The following is a 26,939-nucleotide window of genomic DNA, read 5'->3' on the forward strand; positions in this document are numbered from 1 at the left end:
CTGACTTTGACCTTGAGAAATTGGAGAGTTATACCAAGGCTCAGTTGAAGCAGTTCTGTAAAAGTTTTGACTGTCTCATTAACAGCTAAACCAGGAAGGAGGAGCTGCAAAAGGCGCTACGGGCCTGGGTGACAGACAAGAGCACTGAAGGGCACACAGAGGATGAGGGAGATGAGGAGGAGGAAGGAGAGTGTTCCATACACAATGGTATTGTGGGTGGACCTGTTATATCCAGGGAGAAGGTCTCCAGGGCAGGTAGCAGTGTCTCATCTAAGGGTCTGACATGTGAAGAGTTACAGGACAGACAGGCAGAAAGGGAGTACCAATTGGAGCACAGAAGGCTGGCCATTGAGGAGAGGAAGTTAGCGATGGCTAATGAGCTTAGCTTGCGAGAGATGGATCATAGAAGCCAGTCCAGTAGAGATAGTGGCAGCAATCCTACAGTGTAGCCTGAGAGGAGGGTGCACATTCCTAAAGATCTTGTGAAGGATTACAAGAGGGAGGATGACATATACGTGATGTTCAAGGGGTATGAGTCTGTTCGCCACATGAGTCTGGCCCCTGAAGCTTATTGGAAGGAAGCTATGTGGAAGCACTTTGAGGTAGAGGGGAGGGATACATTGACAGCCTTAGGGGATGCTGAAAGTCTCACCTACACTATCATGAAGGATGCCCTACTCACAAGGTATGGCCTCACCCCTGAGCAGTACAAGGACAAGTTTAGGTCCTCTAAGAAGAAGGAATCCCAAACATGGTTGAAATCTGTTGATTCTTATTGCAGGTCATTGGATGGTTGGGTGAAGGGCAGTAAGGTAACTACGTATGAGGGGCTTTACAAACTGATTGCTTGGGAGCCCTTGTACAGTTTATGTTTTCCAGAGCTGTGCCAGCAGCTAATTGACAGCAAGCTGGCTGACCCCAGGAAGTTTGCCCAGGTAGTGGACCTCTGGGAGAGCACCAGGGTCCAGAAGAAGTATTGGGGAAACCACGTCAGGGGTGGGCAGGGTCCCTCTCAGAAGAAAGGAGGGGTTAGGGTAAACAGGGGGAGTTCTCATAAGGGCCCCATACTGATTCCCAGGGTAAGGATTCCCAACCCCCCAGTGAGAAGAAGCCATGGTTCTCCAAAGGGAATCCAGTGGCAGGTGATCCCCCACGTAAGTGCTATGTATGTGACCAGGTGGGTCATGTGAGGGGGGACCCCAAATGCCCCAAAAGGACACTGGCACCCACTGGTGCCCCGTCCCAGGGTTTGGATAATGTAGTGCTTGGGGAGGAGTTGGTTTCAGGTGGGTGGGAACTAGCTGAGATCAACCTTGTCTCTCTAGGGGACAGTGAGATGGTCCAGAGAACCCTTGTGCCTGAAACACTAAGAAATACAGGCAGTGGTGACCATTAATGGACAGAGGATGGAAGCTCTGAGAGACACAGGAGCCAGGGTGACTACAGCGAGGAGTCAGTTGGTGTCTGAAGAGCAGATTGATCCCCGGATACTTCACCAAGTAGTTTCAGTGGACAACTCGGAGCGACTGTGCAGAGTGGCACAGGTTTGGCACAGGTTTCCTTTGAATGGGGGGGGTCTCAGGTTCCTTGAAGGTAGCTGTGAGTCCAACCATACCTGTTGATTGTTTGCTAGGCAATGACCTGGAGGATTCCCCTTGGAAGGAGGTGGAACACAGGTCTCACTTGGAGATGTTAGGTCTGCCTGGGTGGGTATGCGTATCCACCTGGTCAATGGCAGCCTGTCATGGTAATCAAGAGCCCCTAGAGACTTAAACAGTAGCCCAGGGGACCGCCAAGAAGAGGAAGGGCAGGGGGCGCAGGAAACCGGCCCCAGAAGTTCCGATGGTCTGGGAGGAGGCGGAGCCTGAGGGTCACTCCCCGGAACCTACAGGGGAACAGGTGGCTGAACTTGGGGAGGTCCCTGAGCTGTCGCAGTGGCAGCAGGAAAGAGGGCCCACCAGGTAAGCATTCTGTGCAGCACAGAAGACATGCCCTACTTTGGAGGGTTTGCAGTAGCAGGCTGCAGACCAGGCGGCTGGCAAGGAACCAGGATCACACCTGATTTATTGGGAGGGTGACCTCCTGTATAGCGAGCCTAAGGTTCCTAAGCCTTGGTCAGCCCGTGTGCTGGGGGTACCCCAGTGCTTCAGGGCCTTCCTAGTGGGGTTGGCTCATGATGTGCCTTTAGCTGGACCTTTGGGGCGGGGAAAGACCTTTGAGAGGCTTGCCACCCACTTTTACTGGCCCCTAATGCACAGGCAGATGCACATTGCAGGTCTTGTCAGACTTGCCAGGCAAGTGGCAAGAGTGGGAGGAAATGTAAGGCTCCCCTCCAAACCTTTGCCTGTTGTTAGTACTCCCTTTGCAAGGGTAGGCACTGACATTGTGGGGCCTCTGGATCCCAAGACAGCCATGGGCAACAGGTCTATCCTCGTCTTTTTGGACCATGCCACCCGGTTCCCAGAAGCCATTCCTTTGAGATCAATCACTTCCACTGTGGTGGGTCGTGCTTTGATGGAGGTTTTTACCTGCATGGGGTTCCTCAAGGAAGTGGGATCTGATAGGGGTACCAAATTCATATTCATGTATTTGAAGTCTCTGTGGAAGGAGTGTGGGGTAACCTACAAGTTCACCACCCCTTACCACCCCCAAAGTAATGGTCTGGCTGAGAGATTCAACCGCACCTTAAAAGGCATGATCATGGGCCTGTCAGAGCCCTTGAGGCGGAAGAGGGACGTCCTCTTGCCATGCCTTCTGTTCGCCTACAGGAAGGTGCCTCAAAAGAGACTTGGGTTTAGTCCCTTTGAGCTGATTTATGGGCACCCTGTGAGGGGACCTTTGAGTCTGGGTAAGGAAGCTTTGGAGAAAGCTCCTAGTAAACCTCCCCAGGATGTATTCAGTTACATGCTGGCTTTGACAAACCAGACTGCCCGCGTCAGGAGTCTCGCTCAGGAGAACTTGGAAGCAAGCCAGGAGGACTTGAAACGCTGGTATGACCAGAATGTCACTCTGGTCGAGTTTCAACCTGGACAAAAAGTGTGGGTGATGGCACCAGTGGAGCCTAGGGTGCTCCAGGAAGAGTGGTCTGGGCCATTTGAGGTGGTGGAGTGCAAGAGTGAAGTCACCTACCTGGTGGACTTGCAGTCTCCAAGGAACCCTTTAAGGGTCCAGCATGTCAACCACCTCAAACCTCACTTTGAGCGGACTGAACTGTCCATGGTCCTTGCGACAGATGGTAGGCCAGAGGAGGCGAGTGAGCCTCTTCCTGACCTGCTGTCTGCAGGAGAAAAAGATGGGTCAGTGAAGGGAGTGATCCTTTCCACCTCCCTGACTGAGGAGCAGCAAGGTGACTGTCGCCACGTGTTGGGACAGTATTACTCACTGTTTTCCCTGATCCCAGGAGTCACACACTTGTGCACACATGATGTGGACACTGGGGACAGTACACCCATTAAACAGAAGGTTTATAGGGTGACTGACAGGGTCAGGGCATGTATTAAAGATGAGGTATCCAAAATGCTTGCCCTAGGGGTTATTGAGCACTCCAGCAGTCCATGGGCCAGCCCAGTGGTGTTGGTCCCAAAGGCTGCTGCCCCTGGTGCCACTCCAGAACTCCGGTTCTGTGTGGACCACCAGGGACTCAATGCGGTCTGCAAGACTGACGCACACCCCATCCCCCAAGCTGATGAGCTCATTGACCGGTTGGGAGCTGCCAAGTACCTCAGTACATTTGATTTAACATCTGGGTACTGGCAGATTGCCTTAACTGAGGGGGCTAAGGAGAGGTCAGCATTCTCTACCACAGATGGACACTTTCAATTTAAAGTGATGCCATTTGGGATGAAGAATGCCCCTGCCACCTTTCAGAGGTTGGTCAACCAGGTGTTGGCTGGGCTGGATGAGTTCAGTGCCGCCTACCTGGATGACATTTCTGTGTTTAGTTCCACATGGGAGGAACACCTGCAACACCTCTGGAGAGTGTTAGAGGTCCTGCATGAGGCAGACCTTACTATTAAGGTGAGCAAGTGCCAATTAGGGCAGGGTTCTGTGGTGTACTTAGGACACCAGGTGGGGAGTGGCCAGGTGGCACCCCTACAGCCGAAGATTGACACAATTCTGGCTAGGGAGCCTCCCAAGACCCAGACTGAAGTGAGAGCCTTTTTAGGTCTTGCAGGATACTACAGGAGGTTTGTTAAGGGATATGGTACCATTGTTACCCCTTAACTGAGTTGACTTCGAAGAAGCAACCCAGGAAATTGATCTGGACAGAGGCTTGCCAGAACGCTTTTGATGCCCTCAAGGCTGCTATGTGCACAGCACCTGTGCTGAAGGCCCTTGACTACTCCAAGGATTTTGTTGTGCAAACAGACACCTCAGAGCATGGTATTGGAGCAGTACTCTCACAGCTTAATGAAGAGGGCCTAGACCAACCCATACCCTTCATTAGCAGGAGGTTACTACCCAGGGAACGTAGGTGGAGTGCCATAGAAGGTGAAGCGTTTGCTGTGGTCTGGGCACTGAAGAAGCTAAGACCCTACTTGTTTGGGACTCACTTCCGAGTTCAGACCGACCACAGGACCCTCAGATGGTTAATGCAGATGAGGGGTGAGAATCCAAAGCTGCTGAGGTGGTCCATTTCCCTACAGGGGATGGACTTTACAGTGGAACACCTTCCTGGTACAGAGCACGCCAGTGCTGATAGTCTGTCCAGGTTCTTCCATCTTAGTTATGAGAACTCCCATGAGGTTGGGTAGTTGCTCCCCACTTTCAGCTGGGGGGGACACGTGATAGACTTTTCATCCTTGGCGTGGTCTCTCTTAACTTTTTGCCTCTGTTCCCCAGGTTGTTGATGTGTGCTGGACTCTCATTTTACTGTTTTTTTTTTTACTCTGGGCACTTTACCACTGCTAACCAGTGCTAAAGTGCAAGTTCTCCTTTACAAAATGTGAATGTAATTGGCTTATCCATGATTGGCATATTTGAATAACTAGTAAGTCCCTAGTAAAGTGCACTAGAGGTGCCAGGGCTTGTAAATCAAATGCTACTAGTGGACCTGCAGCACTGGTTGTGCCACCCACATAGGTAGCTCTGTAATCATGTCTCAGACCTGCCATTGCAGTGTCTGTGTGTCGCAGTTTTAACTGTAATTTCGACTTGGCAAGTGTACCCACTTGCCAGGCCTAACCTTCCTTTTTCTTACATGTAAAGCACCCCTAAGATAGGCCCTAGGTAACCCAAGGGCAGGGTGCAGATAATGGTTAAGGTAGGACATATAGGGCCTGATTCTAACTTTGGAGGACGGTGTTAAACCGTCCCAAAAGTGGCGGATATACCACCTACCGTATTACGAGTCCATTATATCCTATGGAACTCGTAATACGGTAGGTGGTATATCCGCCACTTTTGGGACGGTTTAACACCGTCCTCCAAAGTTAGAATCAGGCCCATAGTAATGTGTTTTAGATGTCCTGACATTGAAATATTGCTAAATTCGTTTTTCACTGTTGCAAGGCCTGTCCCCCTCATAGGTTAACATGGGGGCTACCTTTAAATCCGATTAAAGTGTAGATTCCCTTTGGGAGCAGATGGGTATGTGGAATTTGGGGTCTCTGAGCTCACAATTTAAAAATACATCTTTCAGTAAAGTTGATTTTAAGATTGTGGTGGTCATTCTGACCCTGGCGGTCTTTGACCGCCAGGGCGGAGGACCGCGGGAGCACCGCCGACAGGCCGGCGGTGCTCCAATGGGGACCGCGGTCGGACCGGCACCACTGGCGGGGTCCCGCCAGTGTACCGCCGCCCCATTGAATCCTCCGCGGTGGCGCAGCTTGCTGCACCGCCGCGGGATTCCGACCCCCCCTACCGCCATCTAGATCCCGGCGGTCGGACCGCCGAGATCCGGATGGCGGTAGGGGGGGTCGCGGGGCCCCTGGGGGCCCCTGCAGTGCCCATGCCACTGGCATGGGCATTGCAGGGGCCCCCGTAAGAGGGCCCCTACATGTATTTCACTGTCTGCTGCGCAGACAGTGAAATACGCGACGGGTGCAACTGCACCCGTCGCACAGCTTCCACTCCGCCGGCTCGATTCCGAGCCGGCTTCATCGTGGAAGCCTCTTTCCCGCTGGGCTGGCTGGCGGTCTGAAGGCGACCGCCCGCCAGCCCAGCGGGAAAGTCAGAATTACCGCCGCGGTCTTTCGACCGCGGAACGGTAACCTGACGGCGGGACTTTGGCGGGCGGCCTCCGCCGCCCGCCAAGGTCAGAATGAGGGCCTGTGTGTTTTAAAATGCCACCTTTAGAAAGTGAGCATTTTCTTGCTTATACTATTTCTGTGACTCTGCCTGTTTGTGGATTCCCTGTCTGGGTCAGTTTGATAGTTGGGCTGGTTGCACCTCACACTAGACAGTAACACAAAGGGAGCTGGGATGTAGCCTGCATATCCTGATGAGCCATCTGCGATAGGAGGAAGGGGAGGAGTTGTCACTCGTACCTGAAAGGGCTGTGCCTGCCCTCACGCAATGCAATCGCCAACCCCCGGTGAGTGTCTGGGGCCTGGCCGGGGCAAGGCAGGATTTCACATTCAAAAGAGACTTTGCTTTGAAGTAGACATACTTTAAAGGAGAAATTGGGTGAAAGAAGGGCACCCAAAACCACAGACTTTAGAACACTTCTGGAAACAAGAGGAACCTCTGCCTGGAGAAGAGCTGAGGAAGAAGAGCTGCCCCGCCTGTGACTCTGCTTTGTGGAGCTATCCTGCAGTTGCTGCTTCTGCCAGAGTAAGAGGGCAAAGACTGGACTTTGTGAGCCTTCCATCTTGTGAGGAAATCTCTAAGGGCTTGATTTAGAGCTTGCCTCCTGTTGTTTGAAGTCTCAGGGACAGCAAAGACTTCTCTCTGCCAGCACCTGGAGTCTCTGGAGAGACTCCTGCTCTGACAAGTAGTGCCCTATCCAGTCCCTGGGCCCTTGAAAGGAAAGCTGGTGGAAATCCAAGGAAATCGGCTTCAGACGACTTCGGACCGAAGTCGCTGCTGAATCCGGTGACGCCACATGCAACCGACTCTGTGATCGTCGCTGGAACGCGACGACCTTCGCAGGCCCAATGCTGCAGCAGCCCCGCTGAAGTCCGCGACTCCGTGGAAGTCGCCGCAACACGTCGTCACCGACGCCGCTCGAAGTGCGCAGATTCAACATTTCACACAGAGGCCGCGATCCCCGACTTCGCGCATCGACTTGTTTCACTCTTCACCAAAGGTACTGTACTTGGGGGTCTACGCGACTCCGTGTCAGGTGCCGCTGGTGTCGGCATGTTGGGAACGACTCCGTCACGACGCCGTGTTAACACCTCATCGAAGCATTTTGTGTTTCTAAGCGCAATTTTTGAGTTTAATCTTTAAAAATTCATAACTTGACTTGTGTATGTCGGATTTTTGTTGTTTTGGTCTTGTTTTGTTTAGATAAATATTTACTATTTTTCTACAGACTGGTGTTGTGTCATTTTGTAGTGTTTTCATTAAGTTACTGTGTAAGTTGGTACAAATACTTTACACCTAGCACTCTGAAGTTAAGTCTACTGTTCTGCCAAGCTACCAAGGGGGTAAGCAGGGGTTAGCTGAGGGTGATTTTCTTTTACCCTGACTAGAGTGAGGGTCCTTGCTTGAACAGGGGGTAACCTGACTGTCAACCAAAGACGCCATTTCTAACAGGGGGCAAATGTGAAAGCCTCTGTCAAAAATGAGAAATACCTCAATTCCATATTTCATGCACTTTGAACACCTGCTGAGAGCAGGTGTTCCATGAAGGCATACAAATCTATGTGACGGGCCCCAATGCACTCAGCAGAAGTCATGATGATCTTCTGTTTTGCAGCTCCTGCTGAGTACATCATTTTCATACACATAAATTGATGCAGTTGGTGCCTACCTGCATCATGATGTGCCTTAACTCTCTTTAGGTGCACACATGGCGGGGTTAAGGGGTGCACTGAGGGCCACAAGGACTGTAGTGATGCACTCGGCGCTGCACTATTGTTCTTCAATCAGCCCCTTTATGTCATTGGCCAAGGCCATGTAAGGGAGCTTGACTATGCACCGGGTCCAGACTACTAGCACTTTCCTCTTCCTGTACATTGTGTATCACATAATCCGTAAACTATGTCTATTAACACACACACACGTGCTGATTTAGTTCCACAGGCCTGCCGCATCTTACAGATAGGAGTATTTGTGTGTATTAGGAATTGGAATTGTTCTCCACATGTTCATTGATGTCTATCATGATAGGTGTCAGGACAGCTGCTTATGTACATATCATGCCTGTTGACAACTACTTTGACACAGCACTATTGACAGCACTGTGTGCCACACATAGCTGACACATACTCACAGGATGGTACATATGTGGGTTATTTCTTTGGAGGTCTCTAGGGGGCTTATGTAGGTGACACGTGCACCACAGGTGCCTCACTACCCTTCAGATATATATTGAGGCTGTAGTACTGCAGGACCCATATTGTGCTGGACAACAGTCAGTAGTGTACACAATTAGGAGACAACTTGGCTCTAGATGGTTGTGGGAAACGTCTACGATTTTTCCCAAGCGAGATCTCAGCAGTTTTCACATGGTCCTGCCACCATGATATTTGTTAGTGTAGCAGGTCACATCACATATGCATATGATGTGAATGCTGTTTGCATACCTGGTACTTTGATGATGTCTGACATGCATGTGCACATGCTGTTCAATATATCAGGATACTGTTGCAGCATCATGTGGAGTGCAAAACTCACTGTAGGTCTAAGGGCATCCATACAGCCACCATGTGTGTGCCGTTTCACACATGTAGCACAACATAGCACAGGGTAGGGGGCTTTAGTTCTGTAATGGGTAGACAATTTTGAAGTGCAGGTCAGGCTTTGGCCAGAATATCTATGGACATTGCATTAGTTGTACATGTGGTCACATCATGGGCAATGGTGTGCCCCATCTGAACCAGGACACATGAATGATGATTTTCAAACCTTAGGATAGCCGGTGGGAAGTGTCCAGACCCCCCTTATCATATGGCCCCCCCCTTGCATCCATGATGGCTCCACGGTGGGGGCCATATGATAGGGGTGATGTTTCACCTGGGGTGTCGAGGTGGATTGCATGCACAACCGCCCCTTATGGACAGGGACACAGGAAATACAGACTTGTTGGGGCATGTGATCCTCACATGTTTGATGACACAAATGTTGATCCTGGACAATTAAGTCCACTCGCCTCTGGGCACTGATGTTCAACAACTGATAGCTGTCATCCCAGTGACATGTAAATGATACTATATATGGCTGGTAGGAATTAGTCATAGATGAGGAGTAAGTCATTGTTGAGGAATGTGTGGTGGATTGTATGTGTTATCTGCAGTAGCAGTGTACATAATATGTCTTTTCAGCCTCCACCCAATGCTGAAACTGATGCTTCATTCTCCTCATTTTCCAGCTGCCAATATGATACCAGACCAAAGGCACGCATTTCACAAAAGTACAGAACGCTAGTGCACATTATGGAGGCGGAATTAGGATACCCCAGAATGGGAAGGAGGTTCTGCAAGGAAAAGGCAACTTGGGAATGGGGCGCATTTGATTAATGGGGACCTCCACAGCAGCCGTACGGAAAAAAAGGACAGTGTTGGGAAGACATCAGTGGTACAGGGGGCCTCTGCAGTTCCCAGCCCCTCAAACATCAGCTGCACCTGTCAGGAGCCAGGCACCTGTTCAGCCGCCTGCTGCAGTAGTAAGCAGCCAATTTGAACTGGACATGAAATGGGACATGGCCAAGATTTTACCCAGACTGGACAAATTGGAGGAGAAGAGTGCTGACAACAGGAAGATGTTGCAGTACATTAAGAAAAAACTGAAGAAAAATAAATAAATGATTATCTTGTTTAACAGCCTCCCAGTTCCTTTCTCTCCTTTTTACTGTTACACATTGTTTCAGATTGGGTTTTAGATGGGTAGGATTAGGTTAGTGTAGGGTAGGCACAAGTTAGTTTAAGTATAGTGGAGGGGTGGACTTTTATACATTTTTTTATTTGCGAGAGGTTGGTGGGGGGTCATGTTGGGGTATTTGTGTATATAAAAAAATACCAAAAATATATATATTTGTTTAGGGCATAGGTTAGGTTAGTACATGTGTAGTTATAGTTTATGTTGTCCTACTTGTATCTTGTCTCTTAAGGGGGTGATGGGACAATGTTTAAAGGGTGGTGTTACATAAGTAAGATAAGTTTAGAATAGGTTAGATAGGTGTAGTAGTTACCCTAGATGTCAACTCTCTCTACACATCCATTCCATTGGAACGGGGTTTGGAGTCCCTATCTTTGGCAATTTCCAACAGGGACACCACCTTCTATGAACACACCAAAATGCTACTAGACCTAACTAGACTAGTCCTTGAGAATAATGTATTTTTACATGACGGACATTGGTACAAACAATCCCAGGGGGTGGCAATGGGTTCGAAATTCTCACCTTCCTATGCTAACCTTTAAATGGGTCAATTTGAAAAATCTCTTCTTTGGCTCAATTGCCCAGACAACATTACCCGACACATCCTGATCTGGGGGAGATATATCGACGACATTCTCACTATTTGGACTGGCAACAGGCAGGACCTGGCCAAATTTCTAGAACATATGAACAATGATTTCAACCGGACTTTTACTCACAAGATGGATAGCGATCACAATGAGTTTCTGGATCTGCTCCTGTCCATCACAGACAATAAAATTTCCTCCAGAATATTCCAGAAACCCACTGCATGCAACTCCATTCTACATGCTCTCAGTGCACACCCTAACGCCCAGATCAAGGCCATTCCCTACGCCGAAATGATCAGGACTAGGCGTAACTGCAGTGGCAACGAGATTTTCACACTAGTAATGGATCTACTGACTAAGCGGTTTCATAACAGAGGCTACTCACAAACTACCATTGACTCAGCCAGGAATCGCACACTTTCCAAACAGCGAGACACACTTCTCATCAGAGGCCGAAAAAAAAACACCAAACACTTGAGCAGAAACATCTCCTTTATCACCAAATACAGTCCAGTCAGTGGGGTGTTGTTACGAATACTCAAAAACCACTGGCATCTACTACTTCTGGTCTCTAAATTGGGGGGATCATTGGACAGACACCATCCATCACCCATAGCAGGGTACGTACGCTGAGAAATATTCCGTGCACAAGTTTTATAGCACCCCTCTCCCCAACCAATTCCCTAATGTGGATACCAAATAAACCGGCTGGTTTCTTTAAATGTGGAGGCTGCATCTCTTGCCAATTTGCACTAAACAAGACCACGTCCTTTACATTCAACACTTCAACCACCTTCCTTGTGAGGGAATTTATCAATTGCAACATGAAGTACACTGTTTATGTTATCATCTGTGTATGTAGACTAATCTACGTTGGCAGTACTATACGCCCCCTCAAAGAACGCATACAGGAACATATCAGGGCCATTAGAAACTGTACACTTAACTACCCCATGGCTCTACATTTCAACTCTGTACACAGTGAATCTGACATTCCTAAGATAAGATTCTTTGGCCTGAAACACATTACTCCGTCTCCCAGAGGGGGTGATAGGATGAAGGAACTGCGGAAATGTGAGGCTAGGTGGATACTTCAATTACGAGCTGTGGAAAAGGGTCTTAATATGGATGAGGAGCTCCATGTGTTCCTTTCCTAAATAGATTTCACCCATATTTGATCTGATCTGACTCCCCAACAATTGTTTGTAATCGGTCGCACATTTCTCTCATGACTAACCGCTCTCCTTATTTATGATTTTTTTTTTATGTGTTCGCTGTCCTTAGTTCATTACACTGTTTAATTCTGCTGTTGTATTTCTTGGGACTTTGCAAAGTACCATCAATTTATTGTATGTCACTTTTAGTACTCTTTATTTACCATTCACTAATGCTGTGACTGATGTATTCTTATATTTACGGCACAATGTAGCTCGTTTATCTAACATGTTCGTACATGAGGTGCAATTAAGGGAAACCGTTACCTCTACAACGTTTTTCTCATACAGTATGAGTTTACATGGGGTTTACCTTATGCAACTACATTCTTTTCCTAATAACCCTCTGGGGGGTTTCTACAAAATACGCAACAGTATTGGTCACGGAAATATTTGTAATGCACGAGTTATAATGTCTACTATATTTTTAATATACCGCTGTTATTTGCCTTTTACTATACGTTACACATAGCTTACTGGTTTTTCTTTACACTAAGGATTCATGCCTGGCTCGATACTACTGAATGTATTATTCCTTAAACACCACCTATTATCTTTTTGGGGTCCTCCTGTATTGTACACTTCCCTGCTACAAAATATCTTTACATTGCATGCCGTCTCTGGCCCTACTTTGGCCATTTCAGGTATTGAATGTTATCCGATGCCTATTTACGCTACCCCTCCAACATGGATGCATTTTCTGGCCCGACTCTGGCCACTTCCAGTTTCGGTTGACATCCAAGACCTTCTTACATCTTCCTCGATGCTCCCCTTCCCTTCTATTTAATTTCCGCCTGACTTACTCTCACCAGCTCCGTTATACACACTTACAGATGACCTACATACTTCCTCACGGTGAGTCTATCAGCCGCTTGGCTTTGCTGCCTATTTTACGCCATTTACTTTAGCCTCTTTCTGTGCACCAGCACTTTTTACTATATGCACCCCACTAGTTAGCCTATTCCTTCACCAAACATTTTGCTACTCGCCCGTGTCTGCTGTTTACCGCTCACACTTTATCCATAGATTCTGTCCTGCCAGCGGTTTTGTTACGCACTGTTTTTTCATGCAATGTTACTTCTCTCCGCGTTTCACCACTATTTTTAGCTTCAGTCCAGTATCATACTTGTATCGGCACTATGCGGTTCACTGCTGTTAAACTGCGCTAACTTACTTTAAGGTTTCTGTCCTGTCTGAGACATCAATAAGACGACACGCCATTACCATTCACATATAAATCCAACGTTTTATCCCACGCAAATTATCAGAGCTCATCGCGTCTTTCCTTTGTTGTAACTCATTCCTCACAGGACGCTTTTCTAAACACGCTAGGCCTTTCCCTACTTAATTCACATTTGCCACCTTTTGTCTTTCTGTTTACCTCTCAACCAGGTGTCCCTGTGGCTTTTACTTTTACGTCTACTATATGTTACATTGCGCTTCAACTAACTGCTCCTCACTGTTTGTAGTTCCCGTATACATTTAAACAGTTCTAGTAGTTCATTCGCTATCACTGGAAGACTTTTGCCTCTCGATTTTCAGACCTCGGAATTCTTTCACTTGGTAACCTCAACACACTTACCTTTAACTTTTCATAGGACTTACCAGGGTCCGCTCTATCTCTCTACCTATTATCAGTGGATGACACCACCTCGAATACTACAATCTACAACCGACGGACCAACACACGGATTCGGACCCCCTCTCTACATCTTTTTATATACCGGTAGTCTTAATCCCTACATACCCTTCACACTTTTTTCAACCCTAGTCCGATCAGCTACTTACCTTTTCTTCTCTTCTTTTTTTCACCTTCTCTCTCCTCTTCTTTCTACTTTTTTTACTTCCCCCAGGTGCCTCCTATACATGATTCACTTAGGTACTCCTTCCACACACTGCCATTACAGGTAGGCGTTTTTACCATCTGTTTGCACCTATTTTATTGATCTCATCTCAGTTGCTGTTTTACACAGTGAGTAGCCACATAATATTTGAACTTTGAACGCACATTTGGATTTGATATACTCTTATCACTTGTAAATGCCTTCGTTGGGCTCCAATTTCTGTTTTCAATATGGAAATAATTCACACAACCATGTTTGTACATCTTGCTACATCATGTTTTGTACACTTATTCTGTTTGCAATGTCTATACACGTATATTAGCTCTCTTAAGGTATCTATGTTCCGGTCCACATGTACATTTCTCAAACCCTTTACTGTATGTATTTTTTACAGCCTTGATGAAGTCACAGTTGTGACGAAACAAGTGTTGGCTGTGCCTGTTTGAAAGGACTTTGGGATTCGTGATTACTAATCCAAATAAAAGACCTAATGGAACACCAAGAAGAACTCTGAATGATTTACTGACTAAATTGCTATTTAAGCATCTACCTATACAATTCCGAGTTGTACGTTGTTTGAGTGCTGTGGTCATTTCCTGTTCATTAGGTGTAGTAGTCAGTTGAGTAAGTATAGGTTAGTTTAGCATAGGAAAGTTTTTAGGTTAGTTGTATGTATATGATTGTTATATTTCTTTAAATAAATCCTGTTACTCTTAGACTAATTTGTTTGTAAGTTGATTGAGTGTTGGGTGGTTCTCATGAGTGCACTGACCAATTTGGAGGAATGGCCTAGGATATGCTCACTGTCTTGATTTCCAAGGATTACCATGTGCGTCTCCTATGAACAAGGAGCTGTCAGGTTGGCTGCTACGTAACGTCAACTAGTCCATATATTTGTCATCTACTGTTCCAGCCATTCACAATGTGTATGTATACTTTATCTTGGACAGGTAAGTATGGTACTTTACCTGTCGTTTGTGGGGTCCTGCAGTTTGGATGTTGGCAAGTGTGGCATATCTAACAACAGGAAAAATTGGAACTGTATCATGCAACACTGAAAGGTGCCCATCACTGATAAGGTTAGCTTCTCCAGTACCACACAAATAAGTTGTACTCGTACTCCCATATTGGTAAATTACCATTGACTTGGTTCAGAGCCTTGCCTGCCGTATGTCAGCTTCAAAGGATATATGTTCAATATTTGTATAGAATACTCAGTAAGTTGGTTGTAGCCAGCATCACCATCATTCACCTTTTTCCTGTTAGGATCCTAGTTTTTGGCTTTGTGTCTGACAGTCTGACAGTCATGCACTCATTTACTGATATTCTGTACACATTGACATGGATTCCCACAATGCAATCATTCAGCTGAGTAGATGGATCACAGTAAATGTAGAAATGCTACATGTGTACAAGGTGCTTTATTTACAGGTGCAAGTGTATTGTGAATCCTATACAATGGTTCACAGACCCCATGAGTGAACGTTAGCTATATGTAGGACAATCAGAATCCAGCGTTGAGGGATAAGTCATGAGACATGGTTAGGAGTAGTGTGCATTAGTGAGGAGTTAAAGAATTGCCAATTGATAAGAAAGAGACAATGACAGTACAAAGCAGACAAGGCAAAAGTGGTTGGGTGAAGGGGGCACATTCCCTACTGTCAAAACAGTGGCCTGATCTTAAGCCCAGAACTAAGGAGAAACTGTCCATGTGGCACCGAGTGGCGCTACTGGGTGCTTTTTTCTTGTGAATGTTATTCCTTCCACATCTTCAACCTCTGATGTGTGTGGTACCTCCTGTGCCATGGTAGGTGCTCTTGTAGAGGTAGAGAGAGCCACACACACTTCAGGGGATAGAGATGTGGAGTTAAAGGTCCCAGCAGCTGCCCATTGTGGGAACACATAAGGCATCACTGCAGCAAAGAGGAACTGGTGATATTTCAACACCACAGCAACATCACGGTGATAGGCAGCCATGTGGTTCTCTGAGGGACGCCACAACCTGCTGTATGGACTCCAGGGTTTTCTGCATATCCCACAGCCTGTTGTCTGTTATGCTGCTGCCAGTTTCGGAGGGCAATGGTAGTAGCCTCTGCCTCATGACAGCAGCTATTTTGGCCAGCAACTGCTGGAGTCCACATAGCGGGTGCCTCTGATGGCAGCTGAGTTGCCCTTATTTGAACTGAGGCACGTCCACACTCCCTCTAGGCTGCCTGCCTTGGTCTCCATCCCTACCCATACCTGCTTGGCCAGCTGGACTCCTACCACTGTCCTCTGAAAGGTGATCTCTCTGTCCTCGGAGTCCAGCCTGTGTGAGTACTGGCTGGTGGCATGTGTTGGTAGCTGGGTGGTTCATGTGGAGACCTCGCAATGCTGTGTGTCCTCCGTGCGACTGAAGGTGGTGTCTAGAGGGATCCTAGGACATCCTGGAGAGTCTGTTCATTGATGGTTGGAAGCTGGTCATCCATGTCATCTGTAAAATCCAGGACAAGCAGCTCGGCAGAATGTAAGCCATCATCCTCTGCAGTGAGATAGTGTAAAATCAATATTAGATTGTTTTGTCTGTTGACATGGCACATCATTTATTTTCCACTGGAGGGTCAATGACGTTACTGACCCAAGGTTGTAGTTGTATTAATGTGTAGCATTCTGCATCACACACAGGCCAAGCTCACAAGGTATTTTGGGGCATATGTAGGTCCCCTGAGCACCACCTGAGTGTCACTTTTGGTGAGGCTCAGGTGGTGCAGTGCCCTCCCCTGTATTTACAAGGTGGCATAAAGCCACTTTTTGCGTCTTAACCTCAACTTGTATATATGGTCCCTTTCCATGCAGCACTTAGCGTGGAAGGTGTGTGCAGTGGATGTTGCAGTGGGAGTGCCCACCCATTGTGTTTTGACACTGCCTCAGATTTATGACTTTTTGTCTGCAGTGCTGCCTTTCTGTTCCTGGTGAGTTTACTCTCAGTCCTGCTCTTGCAATCATGCCAGTTCTTCTTGCACTCAGTGACACTCCTCTTAACCTCTGTGACGCTGTTGACTTTCTCTACAATTTGCTCCCATATTGCGTCTCTCCTACCAACTCGCAATTTGGAGGTGACGAAGAGCTGGTTTTGGTGCTCCATCACCTCTCTGACTAGGATGTCATACACCTCCTCTCTAAAGTGACACTTGCGCTTTCTCTTCTCCTTCTCCTGGGACTTTTCTGGACCCTCCTGGCTGGTACTTGGGTGATTGGGGACTCCCTAGGGTCTGTCCTGGACAGCAAACTCCATCTTATCTTGCAATTGAAATTTTTCCTGTTTGTGCGTTTTGTTTTGACGCTAATGCAGTAAAAAATGGCCCTAACCCTTTTGAGACATATTTACGTGCCACAAAACGGTCTAGTGCCACTTTTGCAACATTAGCGTCATTTTTCCTTATGGCATGTGACAATGGTTAACGTCATTTTTTTGGGCTCTAACCATTCCTTAGCCCCATCGTACGACATTACTTAAATATGGTGCACGGATGGCGCTGAGGAATGATGCTAGCTCTATTTTTAAAAAATGACGCACAACTGCGTTAGTGCAGTTGTGCATAATTTTTCATAAATATAGGCCAAAATGTACATGCCCTGTGTTTTAAAAAACCATGCAACCTGCCCTCTGGACATTCATGGCCTACCTTAGTAGTGACTTATCAGCATTAGAAAGGAAGATTTTGTCCTGGCAAAAGGTGTATTTAATAAATTTGAAATGGCAGGTTAAAACTGCACACAATTGGCAGGCCTTGAGACATGTTCTATAGTGCTACTTTGGTGTGGGGGCAATGGCTGCTGTAGCCCACTTATACCAGTTAATTCACTGACCCTGGGTAAGTGTAATAACATACTTTAGGGACTTATAAGTGAATTACAAGATCCAATTAGGCATATGGCAATTTTACTGTGTGTAAATGGGAGACCACAGGAAGTTTACCAAAGATTAGTAGGAGTAAAATGTGCTGAGTTCTAGGGTAATCAAAAATGGGTTCAGAAACAGAAGGGAAAAATCTTGGGGGGGGGGGTATACTACGCAAAAGATGGGAATTTGCAACAAATAGTGTGAATGAAAGATAGAGGAAGATTGGCAAAGTATGTATTACAAGTATAGTCGTTGTATTTTCTTTGAGCTGGCTAATGCATAAAATAGGGAAAATAAAGGTGAATACAAAACAAACAAGCATTTGCAATGCAATGGGTCTTTCTTTTCCTCGAGTTAAAGCTATTAGCGCTGTAAACTCCTAACCAGACTTTTCTTGCCACATAATTTGAAAAGTAAAACAGTTTCACATAAGCGAGCCGACGGCCACCATGAGCACAAAGCAAACACACTAAAGGGAACAGAAGTCTGCTGGCAGTGAAATTTATCAACAAAAGTACAATTATCTATTAACCCGCAAAAGTGCAAATATCCATGTAACAGGGTCGATGTCATGCAAAGTGCTTGACTTCTGCCCAGCAAAATTGTGCTGCCTACGAAATAAAGAGGAAAAATAGTGCAGAAACCATATGGAAAACATGGAGCCTCAGATGTTTTCAGTAGTTGGCTTGTGCGCTTGAGGCGAGCTAAACAACGGAAGAGGAATGACATATGCATTCCGTCCACTAATGAAATCAAGCTGATTTTAAAAGGCAAGCCGACGAACCAACCAAACGGATGGGCTTGACATGGGCGTGGTTAAAAGCCCACAGAGAGAGTACACCAGGGACGGAGCGCTTTGCGCTCAACCCTAAAATCGAGGCCACAGCAGTTGTAATGTAATGAAAATAAACTTTTAATCCGTGAATGAAAATTGTTGCAGTTGTTTAGTTGTTAAGATATGCAAAAGGGGCTTTCCTCAAATTAAAATAAATGCTTGAGTTTCTGTACAAGCTGCTTCATACAACAAATCAATTCATCATTTTTCATGTTTAAACTGCATGCTGGTGTTTGCACTCGTATTTAATTTTTCATGTTTAAACTGCATGCTGGCGTTTGCACTCGTATTTGTACTCAATCGTATTCATCACTTGCATGGCCACTTCAGTGACACTTTTAAATATCTTCAATACGACACACAAATGAAGAAAGAAACTTGCATGCAAAGGTTGCATGACGCAGATGGCTCTCGACGTTGAACGCCCTCCACTGAAACGTGAAAATCACTCAGTAAAATCAGCAATGTAGGTAACAGAATAGTAATATCTGTACTATAATATTAATACGTGCTGTCTTTGTAGCGGCCAAAAGGGCAATATTTGAGAAAGACATACAAACTAAATAGGGCGTCATGACGAGCTCCCATATAACCCACATTGGCTAGTAATGGAAGTTACCCACCAAATCAGGACTACACAATTTGCAGGAACTCCACAGATCAGAGGTATTCCACCAGGAAGCCCGACTTTTCGAGCAGAGTCTTAGTGTGAAATTTGAGAGTGAAATGGAGAATAACCAGGGGAATAGGGACCAGATTTACCAAATCTCCATTAGTTATTTGTTTCTCTAAGGTTCCCAAGGTTCAACACACATTACCTGGTAACTTCTTCTGCCTCCTTTCAATCCAGGTTACCAATGCCACTGTACTGGTAATACCATGTGGCAGAGTTACCAGCCATTTCCACCAAGTTACAAAACTGAGCGGTATTCTCAGTAATTTGCCACAGAAAATTGTTTGCGTGGTATTCCCTATAATGTACTGCAAAAGACAAAATCTTAGAAAAAAGCACAACCAACACCGTGTGTAAACAGCAGTTGCACTGGGGTAGTTGCTACTACCACACAACCCAGACAAAGGTCAGGTTGCATCTGCTACTACCACACAACCCAGTCAGAGGTCAGGCATAGGTATTGGGACAGAGAGAAGTATGAGTCTTATCTGCCTAATGTGCAAGGAGCAATGGGTGGGGTTGAAACTATCCGGCGAGGAGAAACAGCAGTACAATAGACAAGCATAGTGCTGGTTATGTATCCATCTCACAACGGTGAGCACCTGTTGATGGATCCTATATAATTTGTGTTTAATCCTAGTTTGTTTCTATATGTGTCCATGAAGATACTAAGGCTCATTCCAAGTTTAGATTGAGATCTGCATTGGTATTCCTGCACCCTGGATTAGTAATACCTTGGGGATCTCTAATGCCTACCATCAACTATACTGTTTAATCACAAATTTCCTTCTCAGAATGTGGAATAAATACAGGAGCCTGCGTTTCCATACAAATTCCTGCATGTTTTTCCAGCATATTCCATGAGGTTTTCCCTGGTGAAATGTCTGGGGAAAAATTAAAGAATCACAGTTCTCTTGCCAAATGTATATTCCTGGTTTGGCATCTGTAACAGTTGTTGACGCTGGAGAACAGGGGCATAGCTTCCATTGGCGTAGCATGTGCAGTGGCTACTGGGTTTGTGTGATCTACGGCACCCTAATTATTATTATTATTATTTTCAAATCTTTGTATTCATTATATCACCAAAAAGATCTGAATAAAGCATTTTCCTGGCCGCCCTACCAGCTTCTTTAATATCCTAAGGTGTCTTCCATAAACTTCCCCCTGATTTTATCAAAGCTCTTAGTCCCGCACAACACAGCACGTAAAGCTGCTCCCTATTTCTTACTTGCTTTATTTTTATCACCCATTCCTCTATGGTGGGCATCAACTGAGTTCGGCACCTTTGGAGTGAAAAAGATCTGGCCTCCTCCATTGCGACATATAATACTATTATGAACCTGGGAACTGATCTACTAGCATGATCGCCCAGGCCCTCTCTAAGTACTTGAATATTTCTTTCCAAAATCCTTGAACAGGGGCACACAGACCTAAAACATTAGGCCACTTGCCACAATCCCAGCATTACATCGAAATCAGTCCCCACACCAATTAGAATTAACCTGGGCTAAAAACTGTAGGGTTCTATAAAGAAACCTTGTACTGAAATATAGCATTCTGCACCAATTGGCTCCTCATAGAGCACTACAATTCAACCTATTAATTTCCTCCCACATTTTCTTTTGTTTATTATAACCCTTCATATTTTTTTCTCTTTTTTGTTTGATTCCTGTTAGACCTGACAGCCTTAGGGTAGTCACCCCTAACTTTTTGCCTGCCTCCCTCCTCGTTTTGGATACTGTTTTTGCTGGTTTTTAGACTCTGCGCACTTTACCACTGCTAACCAGTGATAAAGTGTATATGCTCTCTCTCTGTAAACATGGTAACTTTGGATCATACCTGATTGAACTATTTAATCTACTTATAAGTCCCCAGTCATGTGCACTCCAGGTGCCTAGGGCATATAGATTAAATGCTACTAGTGGACCTGCAGCACGGATTGTGCCACCCACTTAAGTAGCCCCTTTTCCTTGTCTCAGGCCTACCATTGCTAGGCCTGTGTGTGCAGTTTCACTGCCACCTCGACTTGGCATTTAAAAGTACTTGCCAAGCCTAGAACTCCCCTTTTTCTGCATATAAGTCACCCTTAATGTGTGCCCTGGGTATCCCCTAGAGCAGGGTGCTGTGTAGGTAAAAGACAGGACATGTACCTGTGTAGTTATATGTCCTGGTAGTGTAAAACTCCTAAATTCGTTTTTGCACTACTGGGAGACCTGCTCCCTTCATAGGCTAACATTGGGGCTGCCCTCATACACTGTTGAAGTGGCAGCTGCTGATCTGAAAGGAGCAGGGAGGTCATATTTAGTATGGCCAGAATGGTAATACAAAATCCTACTGACTGGTGAAGTCGGATTTAATATTACTATTCTAGAAATGCCACTTTTAGAAAGTGAGCATTTCTTTGCACTTAAATCCTTCTGTGCCTTACAATCCACGTCTGGCTAGGTTTAGTTGACAGCTCCTTGTGCATTCACTCAGACACACCCCAAACACAGGGTACTCAGCCTCACTTGCATACATCTGCATTTTGAATGGGTCTTCCTGGGCTGGGAGGGTGGAGGGCCTGCCCTCACACAAAGGACTGCCACACCCCCTACTGGGACCCTGGCAGACAGGATTGAACTGAAAGGGGACCTGGTGCACTTCTTAGCCACTCTTTGAAGTCTCCCCCACTTCAAAGGCACATTTGGGTATAAAACAGGGCCTCTGCCCTACCTCATCAGACACTTGCTGGAGAAGAAACCGGAACCAGAAACTACATCCTGCCAAGAAGAACTGCCTGGCTGCTCAAAGGACTCACCTGTCTGCTTTCTACAAAGGACTGCTGTCTTGCTGTTGCCCTGCTGCCTTGCTGAACTCTTGTCTGGCTGTGAAAGTGCTCTCCAAGGGCTTGGATAGAGCTTGCCTCCTGTTCCTTGAAGTCTCAGGACCAAAAAGACTTCTTCCTTTCACTTGGACGCTCCGTGCGCCGAAAATTTCGACGCACAGCTTGTTTCGCGGCGAGAAAAACGCCGCACACCGACGCTGATCGACGCGACGCCCTCGGGGCGATCGAGACTTCGACGCACAACCTCGCAAGGACAAAGCCGCTCGACTTTCCAGGAGAAATCGACGCGACGCCCACCGTGAGTGCGAAACTTTGACGCACGGCCTCGCAAGGACAACGCCGCCCGACTTCCAAGGAGAAATCGACGCGACGCCTGCCGTGAGACCAAACTTTCGACGCACGGCCTCGCAAGGACAACGCCGCCCGACTTCCAAGGAGAAATCGACGCGACACCTACCGTGAGATCGAAACTTCGACGCGCAGCCCCGCAGAACGACGCGCAGCCGGAAAACAAGCAGGAGAATCCACGCACAGACCCGGGACATCTGGTAATCCCCGCGATCCACAAACAGAGACTGTCTGCGCGCCGGAAAACGACGCCCGACTTCCCCGCGTGGAAAAGACCGACGCAAGTCTGTGTGTGCTGAGGAGAAATCGACGCACACACCCCTTTTTCCACGCATCTCTTCTCCTGTGGCCCTCTGAGGAGATTTTCCACCAGAAACCAGGTACTTTGTGCTTGAAAGACACTGTATTGCATTCTAAAGACTTAAGACACTCTATATCACTTCCCTGTGATATTTCTACAATTTTCCATTGCAACTTTATTCTTTTTGACCTACAATTATCCTGATAAATATTATATATTTTTCTAAACACTGTGTGGTGTATTTTTTGTGGTGCTATATGGTGGTATTGTATGATTTATTGCACAAATACTTTACACATTGCCTTCTAAGTTAAGCCTGACTGCTCGTGCCAAGCTACCAGAGGGTGGGCACAGGATAATCTTGGATAGTGTGTGACTTACCCTGACTAGAGTGAGGGCTTTTGCTTGGACAGGAGGTAACCTGACTGCCAACCAAAAACCCCATTTCTAACATTGGTGATCAGCGGTGAGGATAGGACTTGTATTTGTGCAGTGACATACAGTAGCTAAGTATTTCACTACATACCCACAGTTGAAGGTCAACTTGGTTTTTATCTCTTTTTGAAAATCAGTTCTTTCCTGACAATTTTCAAAAACTAAATCCTCACTCAACATGTCTCTGACTGGGTCTCAGACAGGGGACTTTGACCTAGTCCAGTTGGATACATACACGGTCAAACAACTAAGAGGATTCTGCAGGGCATTAAGGGTACCCACCCAAGGGGCCTCCAGAAAGGAGGACTTTCAAGTGGCGCTGAGGGCCTGGGCAGAAGCCCATTTAGAGGATGATGAGGAAGAGGAGCCAGAAAATGGCCCCTCAGAAGGATTGTCACTATCTATGGATGGTGTTACCACTGCAATTGTGCACCCTTCCAGACCAGGGAGCAGTGTCTCCATGCAAAGCCTGACCGCAGAGGAAAGGAGAGAGGAAAGGGAGTTCCAATTGCAAATGGCCAAACTGAAAATTGAGGCACAACAGGAGGAGAGGAGGGCAGAAAGAGAAGCCAAACAAGCTGAGGCTGAAAGAGCAGCCAAACAGATTGAAGCTGAAAGAACAGCCAAACAAGCAGAAGCTGAAAGAGCAGCCAAACAAGTGGAAGCTGAAAGAGCGTTGGCTGAAAAGAAACTATTGTTGGCTCATGAACTGAGTCTCAAGGAGCTGGAGATCAAGGCAAGACAGTCTGAATCCAGCAATAATGGTGGCAGCATACAGACAGGACCTGCTGGAGAAAAGAAGGTTCGTATACCCAAAAATGTGGTGCCCAGTTTTGTGGTGGGAGATGACATAGATAAATGGTTAGCTGCTTATGAAGTTGCACTAAGGGCTCATGAGGTTCCTGAAGGGCAATGGGGGGTAGCTATGTGGGGTTATGTGCCGCCATTGGGGAGGGACACACTTCTCACATTGGATCCACCGGATCAAAACACATACCCACTCCAGAAAGCCACTTTACTTGCCAAGTTTGGGCTGACCCCTGAGGGATACCGTCAGAGGTTCAGGGACAGCACCAAACAAACCACACAAACATGGGTAGATTTCTTTGATTTCTCTAGTAAGGCACTGAATGGATGGGTGCGGGGCAACAAAGTAGCAGATTATAAAGGTTTATATGACTTGATCCTGAGAGAGCATATGCTTAATGTTACTTATACCGATTTGCGCCAGCACCTAGTGGATAGTAAGCTGACTGATCCCAGGAAGCTTGCTGAGGAGGCGGACCTCTGGGTTAGCACCAGAGTGTCCAAAAAGGTACCTGGGGGGGACTCCCACAAAGGTGGTCAGGGTTCCCAACAGAAGAAAGAGGGGGGAGATAAACTTACAGATAAGGAACTCTCTAAAGGCCCCCAAAAGAATTCCCAGGGAGGGGGTGGCAACCCTTCCTTTTCCAAATTTGGGAAGAAACCAGGGACATTTGACAGGTCAGGAAAATCTAGGCCCAAATGCATGGAGTGTTACCAATATGGTCACTACAAAGGCGATCCACAGTGCCCCAAGAGGGCACCGTCCACTACCGGACAGGCACCTGGGTTGACTAGTGTAGCACTCGGGGGGGAGATGGACCCCACTAGCTTTGGGGAGCAGGTAGAGATTTCCCTAGTGTCCCTGGGAGAAGGAGAAATGATGTCCAAGGTCCACATGCCTAAAAATACTTCCAAGTACCGGCAGTGGGTCCTCATTGATGGGCAGAAGGTGGAGGCTCTGCGTGACACAGGAGCCAGTATGACTACTATCAAGAGTCAGCTGGTGTCCACAGAGCAGATAATCCCTAATACATTCCACCAGGTCATAGTCGCTGACAATCGCGAGAGTCACCTACCGGTGGCTCGGGTTCCCTTTGAGTGGGGGGGGGTCTCTGGTACTCTGAAAGTAGCTGTGAGTCCTGCCATGCCTGTAGATTGTCTGTTAGGCAATGATCTAGAGCATACTGCTTGGAAAGAAGTAGAGCTCAGATCTCACCTGGAGATGTTAGGGTTACCTGAGTGGGTCTGCATGACCACCCGGTCCATGGCTGACCGAGAGGGAAGTCAAGGGCATCTGGAGCCTGGAACGATGGCCCAGGGAGCTGCCAAGAGGAGGGACGAGGGGCGCGGGAAACCGGCCCCAGAAGTTCCCACAGTGGCTGACGGGGCTCCTGAGGAGGAGACTCCCGAGCCAACTGGGGAAGACATTGCCACCCTAGGTGACTTACCGGAGCTTGCTGGCTGGCAAGTTGAGGGTGGACCCACCAGGGAGGAATTCTGCAAGGCGCAGAAAGAGTGTCCCACTCTAGAAGGGTTGAGGAAACAAGCCTTAAACCAGGCAGCAGGTGACGCCTCTGGCAATCACCACCTATATTGGGAGAATGATCTCCTCTACAGTGAGCCTAGGGTTCCGGTCTTTGGGGCAGCACGTGTGCTGGTGGTCCCCCAATGTTACCGAGCCTTCCTACTGGGTCTGGCTCACGACATTCCCCTGGCAGGACATTTGGGACAAGACAAGACCTTCAACAGGCTTGTCACCCACTTTCACTGGCCCAAAATGAGGACACACTCAGACAAATTCTGCAGGGCTTGTCCTACCTGCCAGGCTAGTGGTAAAGCAGGAAAGAGGGTTAAAACCCCCCTGATTCCACTTCCTGTCGTTGGCACCCCCTTTGAAAGGGTGGGCGTCGACATTGTTGGCCCCTTGGACCCCAAAACTGCCTTAGGCAACAGGTTTATCCTGGTTTTGGTGGACCATGCCACCCGGTACCCAGAGGCAATCCCTCTGAGGACCGTAACTGCACCGGTGGTAGCCAGAACCCTGATGGGGATATTTACCCGTGTGGGATTCCCCAAGGAGATAGTGTCTGACAGAGGCACTAACTTCATGTCCGCGTACATGAAGCATCTGTGGGATGCGTGTGGTGTAACCTACAAGTTCACCACACCCTATCACCCCCAGTCTAATGGGCTTGTGGAGAGATTCAACAAGACCCTGAAAGGCATGATTGGTGGCCTCCCTGAGGCCATGAGGCGTAAATGGGACGTCCTCTTACCATGCCTTCTCTTTGCTTACAGAGAGGTCCCCCAGAGGGGGGTAGGGTTCAGTCCCTTTGAGCTTCTCTATGGGTACCCCGTCAGGGGACCCTTAAGCATTGTCAAGGAGGGATTGGAGAACGCTCCAAAGACACCCCCTCAGGACGTGGTCAGCTACATGTTGGCCCTCCGCAATCAGATGACCCGCTTCTGGAAAGAGGCCCAAAGTAACCTGGAGGCCAGTCAAGAGGTGATGAAACAATGGTACGACCAGAAGGCCACTCTGGTAGAGTTTCAACCTGGAGACAAAGTGTGGGTAATGGAGCCAGTAGAGCCCAGAGCTCTCCAGGACCGCTGGTCTGGCCCATTTGAAATAAAGGAGCGGAAAGGGGAGGCCACTTACCTAGTGGACCTCCAAACCCCTAGGAACCCCCTAAGGGTGCTCCACGTGAATCGACTAAAAGCTCATTTTGAGAGGTCGGAGATCAACATGCTTCTGGTCACAGATGAAGGAATGGAAGAGGAGAGTGAACCTCTCCCGGACCTCCTCTCTGCCCAAGAAGGTGATGGGTCCGTAAGCGGGGTCATTCTGTCTGACTCCCTGACTCTAAACCAGAAAGGAGACTGCTATGAGCTGTTGGAGCAGTTCTCCCCCCTCTTCTCCCTTACTCCGGGACTGACCCACCTCTGTGTTCATGATATTGACACCGGTGACAGTCTCCCTGTGAAGAACAAAATTTACAGGTTGTCAGATAAGGTGAAGGCCAGCATCAAGGAGGAGGTCTCCAAGATGTTGACGCTAGGGGTTATTGAGAAGTCCAGTAGTCCCTGGGCCAGCCCAGTGGTGTTGGTCCCCAAGGCTACTGCCCCAGGCGCGAAGCCAGAACTCCGGTTCTGCGTGGACTACCGGGGTCTCAACTCAGTCACACGGACTGATGC

The sequence above is a fragment of the Pleurodeles waltl genome, chromosome 11 (genome assembly GCF_031143425.1).
Source record: "Pleurodeles waltl isolate 20211129_DDA chromosome 11, aPleWal1.hap1.20221129, whole genome shotgun sequence".
NCBI classification, from domain to species: Eukaryota; Metazoa; Chordata; class Amphibia; order Caudata; family Salamandridae; genus Pleurodeles; species Pleurodeles waltl.